The sequence below is a fragment of the Galendromus occidentalis genome, unplaced genomic scaffold, assembly GCF_000255335.2.
Source record: "Galendromus occidentalis unplaced genomic scaffold, Mocc_1.1 scf7180000075789, whole genome shotgun sequence".
Classification (NCBI taxonomy): Eukaryota; Metazoa; Arthropoda; class Arachnida; order Mesostigmata; family Phytoseiidae; genus Galendromus; species Galendromus occidentalis.
Genome location: NW_003803779.1, coordinates 14,965 through 23,689, shown reverse-complemented (window position 1 = coordinate 23,689; position 8,725 = coordinate 14,965).

Sequence of the window (8,725 nt, the reverse complement as noted above, 5' to 3'; positions counted from 1 at the left end):
TGGCACGAGGCCTCCTACCGGTCGACCCCGCGGTCTCGGAGTTCGAAAGCCAGCTCCGGATCGTTCCCGCATGCGGCACTAGCGGATGCCGCTGAATTTGGAATTTGAACCTGAAAGTTCGCTGACTGAGTCCTTATTACAGAATGATGCTGCGCCATTCCTATCACTACGAACGACTTTTCCGTCGCTGACTACTTCATGATCCGGCTCTTAGACGATGCACACTGACAGAATGATCCTCGAAAATGATGCACTCCTCCCACAAGTGGACTATATCCGAAAATTCTCATGTAATGGTTACATTTAAACCTCATGTGAGACCGAATTCGTTTGAGTGAGCTTGGCTTTGTGGGAATGCACAACCTCCGCACAACCGCAGAATGATGGAAAATCCATTCCCTGTGGCTATGGCAGAGCTGTTTGCAGGGCTGTGAACTTGACACGGCAATTCGAAATCTTCCCCGCGTCCTAGTTGTCCTCTTGGAGAACTGCTAACTTCCGGGAAAAATGGGCATTACTTCGATAAGCCGTGACAAATGCCACACCTCGATAGCCCTCGCCACAGGGATTTGACCTCATCCGTATCTTCTCGCGCAGTGCTCCGGGAACGGATTGATTGGAACCGCGTTCAACTCGGTGACAATGGCATGGAAATACGCAGCCCCACCCTGTAAAAAGGTTAGCATCGCTGTCTGACGTAAATAAGAGGTGATCGGGAATCCGGTCTGAGTGGAGAATTCGTTTTCCAGGTGGTGACGGATCTATGTACGATCGGAGTGACTCCAACTGAATGGATGAGAATCGAGGCCATTAACATGTCTGATCTCACGATTGGTCCATCGCGTGCAACGGCTATTAGGGGTGACCAGTCATCACCAGAAAAGGTCCCACTGTAGAATTCCTTCAGCGCACGACCGGTGATCCGAGTCGGTTACTCACATTCATCTTACACTACAACTCTTCTGGGTCAAGATGCTGCTTTCGGCATAGGACATGACCGTTTTCCGAGAGGGCTCGCCAGGGGCACCCTTACGATATGAGTAAGTTCATCTTCAAGCGGGCCGATCTCCGCTATAATAATACGAACAACTCCCTCGAGCTCAATCTTACGACTATAACAAGTCTGTCCGAGATAGACGAGTAAATAGAATTCGACGATCCATACGATTTGTCACCTCTGGTACATTTGCCTAGAGTCCAAGAGGAGTTTGCCGTCTTCGATCCATGTGGGGTCATCATGGACGTGACCCGCATTCTTCGCCTTACGCGAATTGAGGATGATAAAATGCTAACAAAATTCGATATACACATCACCGATAAGTCCAAACAATTCGTCGTGATCACGTCATGGTCTGACAATCGTGCTACTTACGTGGACAACATCGGTCGAGCGGCCAATTTCACGCGAATCAAAGTCGGGATTTCCCGGGATCTGCCGATATTCTCTCAGACTGAAGACTCTGAGGTAGTTTTCGATGAATCCATTCATGACATCAACATGCTCAATGATTGGTGGAATCAAACCCTAGGATTCGCTAACGAGCTATCACCAATGTTCGAAACACCAGATGTAACTATTGAGCTCAACGTATCCGACATTGTTCGAAAGATGACTAACCGACCTATTGACACCGCCTGGAGTAGCCCTTAGTGAAGTTTCTGGAAAAAAGGGGGAAGGAAACGAATGACCGATCGCGAAAACTTATGCGCCGACTACGCTCCCGAGGCGGAGCTCGTGACCACTAATACACAGTTCTTCGAGCCACCTACGACATGATTCAGGCGTGAAATCACAATTCAAAATGAATAAATTGAAAATATATCATTGATATAAGAGCTCAACTCGCCAGCTTGTGACCCTATATCATTCGGGCTTTGAGCAGCAGCGAAGCGCGGAAGGGTACGCTAGCCTTTAACACACACCTTCTTCTAAGTAAGGCGAGAAGCTCACATTCAGCACAATTCTCATTTGAGTTTCATTGAGGCTCACAACGAAGTCGAGGAGATCATGAGCTCCGTCTAGCAGTGATCGTTGACGCAAATCAATCCGAGGGGGAGTCAACAAACTGTAAGCATCTGAGAAGCCGAAGCCCGTTCAGGGTTAACGGGGAAGAATGCTCGGACATCCGGCGAGTTAATTACTGGAATCGAAGTCTTGAATCTCCTGCCATCACGATGCCATCATGCTCCAGAACATCACTAGAGGCCCAAAGCAGGAGCTAAGGCCCCAGCGAACCGTGATCCAATGAGTCAATCGAATGCGCAACACGCGGGTTAAAAAAAATCGGGATATCGAAACTACCAGCTTCTCCGACCGGCGAGACGCTGCAATGACGAAGCGAAAATGTCCGCGGGTTTTCCAAACGAGGCCATCGCTGGAAGCGCCCAATGATGTCGGGGCAAAGTTCCATAGTTCGCGGAGGTATTCCGAAGGATTAGAAGGCGCAAAGGATAATCTCGGCCGCAGAGGTAAACCCCGATAATTCGACTTTCTGTCTCAGGCGGTGAAGTATGGGTGGAGTTGATACATATGGCAACACGGACTGTTTCAAAATCAATTCCGAATTCAGTGTAGCTCCATTTCGAGCCCATGCGATCAATCGAGCCGGATACAGAGATCCCACGTAGCCACGATTCCAGAACCGTACTGTCAAGATGTACGGAGAGCAGCTGGGCTACATAGATCTCCCCGTATCAGTTAGAAACCTGCGCAAATTAGAGACGTGATATTGTCATAGGTTTTACTCCTGGAATATACATGTATACATATGTAGCGTAGAATAGCCTAGTGAGCCCTGCGGGATACTCCACTGGTTGCAGAGCGAAACGCGCGACAATCCTTTCGAACCGAGCAGCGATGTAGAATTCTGCCGCGGGAAAGGACCAGTCCCCGGCCGGCTCGTATGACCCCACGGTGTGCATCTATTACACTAGGTAGAAGAGCACCATGCGCTCTCCTCCCGACCCGGGCTCATCGACCACGACTACCTGTCTCAGCGTTGGGGCTGCTCACCTTGACTTCTCTGGGACTTGCATTTGTAGGGAACTCGGGAAGAGAAGATGGAACTTGGCACCCGTCGAATGGGACCATTGAGAAGCTCAGGAAGAATCCATCGGGAGTAGTAGAAGCGAGGAAGAGCTTCCTTCCGATATTCAGCGATCGTCCCGCGCTTCATAGCCCTGAGGAATTCATAGAGAATATCACTGGCGATTAGTGTTTATCGTGATTTCGAAATGGATTCCTCTCCATACTTCGTGAGCAGCCGAGAGCGATGCTCCTGATTGAGGTTCTTCATCTGGGAAGTAGATTCAATTCCGATTGGTAGGTCTATGAATCTACGCTCACTTCGGAGTGATTACTCAAGAGGCGAGCACATCTAATCAAGTGAAGCTCCCACATGCTGGAAGACCACATAGAATCGCGTCTGCTTGGAATGCGAAGCTTCCGAGTTGCAGATCAAGCGCTCATGACTCGTGACATGACCATGCGGCGCATTCAATCGGAATCGCGGACGGCATCATAACACTGTCATTGCTCCTCTGTATATAAAAGAGTCACCTGATGAATGCACCGAAAGTCCTCTCCGGAGAAGCGTCATTATGAACTATGAATGATGAATCCGTGAATTTTTTCTCGAACAGGGAAGTTGACGCGCAATGCAGGTTCTTCCTTGAGGAGAGCGATAACGAAGCTGCCCTAAATGCTGGACTGAAGTCATAGAGGCGACCTTGTCCCGTACTGTACCATTATGAGAGTAAATTCCGGAAGAAGTATACCCTTCCGAATGCCCCTCCTCTTCCCGCCGCTCTCCGAGTTCACGGGGTATATCCGCTGCATACTTCGTCGATTGGCGATTCGGCTCGACCTCCCTCAGTTCAGAGTTCAGGCTCCTCATCCGCGAGATCAAACTTTGAGTTCCTCGAGGGGCAGGGATTGGAACTCCAATCGAGGCTCCACAAGAGTTCTTCTCCTCCGCCGTCCGCGGTCTTGGGTAGGCTTTTTCAGCCATAATTTTCTGCTAGAGTCTTGAGGTTAGAGCCTCGAAGGATACGTGGCGACCAAACATACTGTATGAAGCTTTCCTGACGGCTGAACCTTCAAGCCGAACTTTGAGGTACAGGGCGTCAGCGATAAGATATCACTCCCGTGAACGGAACCTGGAAATTAATGTCCCCGCATGGACAGGGACCGGAGGCCGATTTCCGTGGAGATATTACGCCGGAGATTTCCGTGGAGGAATGCCGTCGAGGAGCTCCGAGAGGGATAACCGCCAGAAAACTTCACAAGGAGATCCCTCGAGGTTCGTGAAGAGATTTGGCCGTCAGTAGGACCGGAAAGCCGCCCCCCGCGCGAGCGGCGACACTCCACGAAATCGAAGCTGCCCTCGGCGAGAAGACGCGCCAACCTCGCGACCTCTCTTTGGTCGTAATACGTTGCGATTCTTAGAAAGAGGCGGGGACGAGGGCAGGGATGCAGCTCCGGGGCGTGCGCTCCCCTACCCGCACTACGATCTTGGATTTGGGAGCATCGAGTTCAGTGACCTATGGTAGCGTCGTCCACTGTCGTATTCACCTCGAATGATTGGAAATCAGTGACAGGATGAAGAACCTGCTCGATCAAGATCTATCGGGACGAGGTAAGGGAGATGAAGCTCGGATCACAGGGGACCGACTCCCGAGCATCATTATCTAATAAGCCTAGACCGACTAGCGGCCACTAGCGGGAACAGCGCTCAGCCCTAGCGGGAGAACTTCAGCCATCAGGCTGGGAGTAGTAGCCCTCTCATTGAGGAGGTCACGAAATATGTATCACTCACCGAACACAATCGATGGGTTCCTCGGGGAGCTTACTAGGACTTTTCCCTCCGGAACCGTAACTTTAGCGACACACTGGCTCGCTGGGTCGAGTCGAGGAGCCCCACCGTAGACAGATGAAAACATCATGTTTCCCGAAGAGCACGAGTAGAAGCAGACATTAAACACGAACAAAGTAGGTGCGGAGTCTCCCCCGAGGATCTAGGGTCAGAGAGCGGTGACAGGATTTTCGGGAATCCTCGGATTCGAATTTTGTGAGATTTTTTATAGACAGCGAAGTGTGTTGCTCTGTGATGTGCAGTTCTTGCCGCCTGATTTATCGTCCCAGGATCACGAACTTCGCCTTATAAAGGTTTCGTCTCGACCATCTTATCCTCCAATCCGCACTCAGCCAGGATGGGCAAGGTGACCATCTTTATATTTTTGATCAGTTTGATTTGTGTCAGCAAGCAATGGGACCTCTCGGAGACAAATTCACCCCAGGCAGGACCCGGGAGTCCGACGGAATACTCTTTAGACCAAACGGAACAAGAACCATTTTTTGAGAATCGTCATCCGGCCCACAACAGCGCTGAGGGTCATGCTTCGGAACACAACAAGTTTGAGATTCATCACCCGGGAGTGGCTGCATTCGAAAATACTTTACCGGAACCGGTGCCCGTCGACAATCATGACCACCAGGACCCTGATGAGTCCGGTAATCATCAATCAGATCCCAAAAGCTCCGGCTCGCCCGAACCAGCGCAAAATGACATCGAAAGCCATCAGCCGCCGGATCCTGCGAGCATCCAGGCAGCAGGGGCACCGCCCCTGTACTACTCCGGCTATTGGAATCCTCCGACAGGTGTGCCGGGACAAATACCCCCAGAAGCGCCGCTCGCGGCCGCGGCGGAAACGCAAGAATCACCCCTCGCGGACCATGATCACAACGCAATGGATGCCGCGGACCACGGTTTTAATCTAAACGGATATGCGCCGCAGAATGCGCCAGTGGGTGTTCAGCCTGAGTCCCCTGGTTCGTGGGATTCCCCTCCGCCAGAATCGGTGACATCGCAAGGTCCCCACGAGGGCGCGGCCCTCGCGCCAATCAGCTCCCCGCCGGAGCAGAACGCAGCTGATCAGAGCGCTCCGTCAAATCAAGGGACAGGCTTGCCGGGCAGTGTGCCCGACGCACCGGAATCCTGGTCTTCTCCCGGTGTGAGTGAATCTCCTTCTTCCCAAGTGCCAGCAGAGTCCCATGCGATGATTCCGCCCTCTGCGACCCCTCCCGATTCCCCCGGCACCACCGGTGCCGCCGGGACTCCATCAGTCATTCCCCTAATATCGGGCTTTCCCATGGTCTCTGGTGTTACAAGTTCTCCCAGTGCTCCTGCTCAATCCGGTTCCCCGAGTCTCGCGAGTTTGCCGGCCGCGGGGGCCCCTACCGATTCGGTAGCACAATCAAACCCGGGTGCACCGGGCGTGTATTCCGGCGGAGTGTCCAACCCAGATGCGCCGCCAGAGCCAGCTGCGCCCCAGGCTAATCCTGACGCAGCCTCGGACCCGAATGGATTACCAGTGAGCCCTGGAGCACCATCGAATCCGGCTGCACCAACGAATCCGAATGTTCTCCCAACCAATCCTGGTGCACCGGCTTTCCCCGCAGCACCGGATAACCCCGGTGCACCAGCTCAACCCGGTGCACTGACCCCATTTGTCTCAACAGGTTATCCCAGTCTTCCAGCTTATCCAGGCGTGCGCTTCAATCCAGGGCTCCAGCCCAGCTCGAGCTCGGCGAGCATGCTCCCGGCATTGAGCGGCCTGCCAATGTCGTCGGGCTCGCAGTCGATTCCCGCCATTCAGGCTGCGCCCTCAACCCCAATTCCTGTGGTAGCCTCGCAGAACGTACCTGCCTCTATACCTCCAGCTGTTTCGACCACCTTGCCCACTTCGTCCTCTTCGTCGAGCCCGACGAGCGCGCCAAGTTCGGTTCCCAAGCCGTACAGCCATGCGCACACCGCGGCGCAGGCGCAAGCGCTAGAACAGGCGCGAGCGCAGGCTCAGAAACAGCCGCAAACTGTGACCCAAGCGCCAGCGACTGCGGTGGAGTGCGACAATGCGACGGCCCCCAAACCCCCGGAGTGCGTGACGCCACCCACGCCTCCACAGTGCGTACCGCCCCAAAACACATCGTGCGCCCCGAGTACCGCCTCCCCCCATGAATGCACCACGTCTCCGAACTCTCAGAGTCCCGAATGTTCGATGCCCGAGGTTGTGACCCCAACGAGCCCCGTCACGACGGCGCGACCGCGTCCGACTGAGCGCGCGAAACGACATGAATCGTCGACGGTCGAACCGAGCAAGAAAGCTAAAGAGTCCAAGGTCGTCACGAAGCTGCGAGCTCCTTGGAAAGCCATGAAACGTATCTACCCACCCCGCAAACAGAACGCGAAGAAGAAGACATCTCTCACGGAGCGTAGTAAGGTCAACGAGCAGGCTCCGGGGCAGAGCCCCGCGCCGATCATCGAAAGCACCACGACCCCGATGACTCCTATCGACGAGGAGGAGATCGCGCATATTTCGCATCTCGACCGGACTCCGAAACCCGGTAGTTATCGCATGAACACGATTTATCGCTCTGACGGATCAGCATCGGGGAATGCCGATCAAGATAGCGGCAGAGGTCCGGAGACTGACCTCCCCGGCGGCGAGGAAGCATCGGAAACGAGCCCGAATGTCACGCCGACGAGCCTCGTTGACAATTCGACGATACCCGGCAGCGGACCAGCGAGTCGCTCAATGGTCATTTACGGCGCGGATGACTCGAGCGGGACCAACGCGCTCCCGGCAAAGACGGCACCGGCCGTGGACCATATCGCTCTTGTCCCGAGCGCCGACACCGCCGTTCCCGCCCAGCGGGGACCGAATTCCCCGTCGAGTAGTTTAGCGACGGCTTTTGCAGATGCGTCGGTGAGGGCTCGGGTACCCGCAGGATATTTGCCGATCGCTGATGCGAACAGTTTCGCAACAGCCACGGATGTGGTAGACACTCCGAATGTCCCATCGACTCCTCGGAGAGTCATTGTTCCCACGGAACGTTTCCTGAGCCCGGTCAGCGTAACGCGAAGTCGGTCGACGATCTTGGACGCGGCTGAAGCGTTCGCAATAGCGAACGCCTTGCGGCGGCCGACTTGCGACGACACCGAAATGGAGCCTCCCTTAATCCCTGCTCGGAGGGGAATGAGGTCAGTCCTCTGTCACCCTTCGATGAGTCCCCTACTCTGCCTTCTGAGTCCAATGAGATCCCGAAGCATTCCTGAAAGCATGATCTTGACTTCCCGCGGTCTCTCTACGATAGCGGACGGGGATATCCTGCCACTCGCGCCGCCGACCATAGCCATCATTCAGACTCGGCCTATGCTGCCGAGACTCTCGCAGCCTCGTCGTCTGTGGCCGTGGCACGCGAGGCACTGTCGAACTCCAGCGCCTCCTGCGATTTCGACCGTCGCGGTCGAGAGCCCCAGAAAGAGAAAATGTGAAGTCTGCGGCTCGATGAGACAGTCCAGACACGCTCCCCCGTCGGAAGCTTCCAGTACTCCTTCGACGTACTCTGCCAATGATTCAGCGACGGCCCTCGCAGATGGAAAAAAACCACCAGCGAAAAGCAAACACTCGCCCTCGGATCCAGCGAGAGAGAATTCCCCACGGCCGCAGACGAATAGAACGAAAATCGCGAATTCCTCCCACGACGACGAGGAAACACCCGGAGCGACGAAGCCTGCATCGGTGACCTATGAAGAATTCTTCCGGAAAAAAAATCCTCCAGCCATGGGCGATTCGCCTCCGGAATCCGAGGAAGTATCTGAAGGGACCGAGAAGCCCCGAAGTTTCTCGGCAGGGTCGAAGGGAGGTCCGAGGAGCGAAGCTAAGG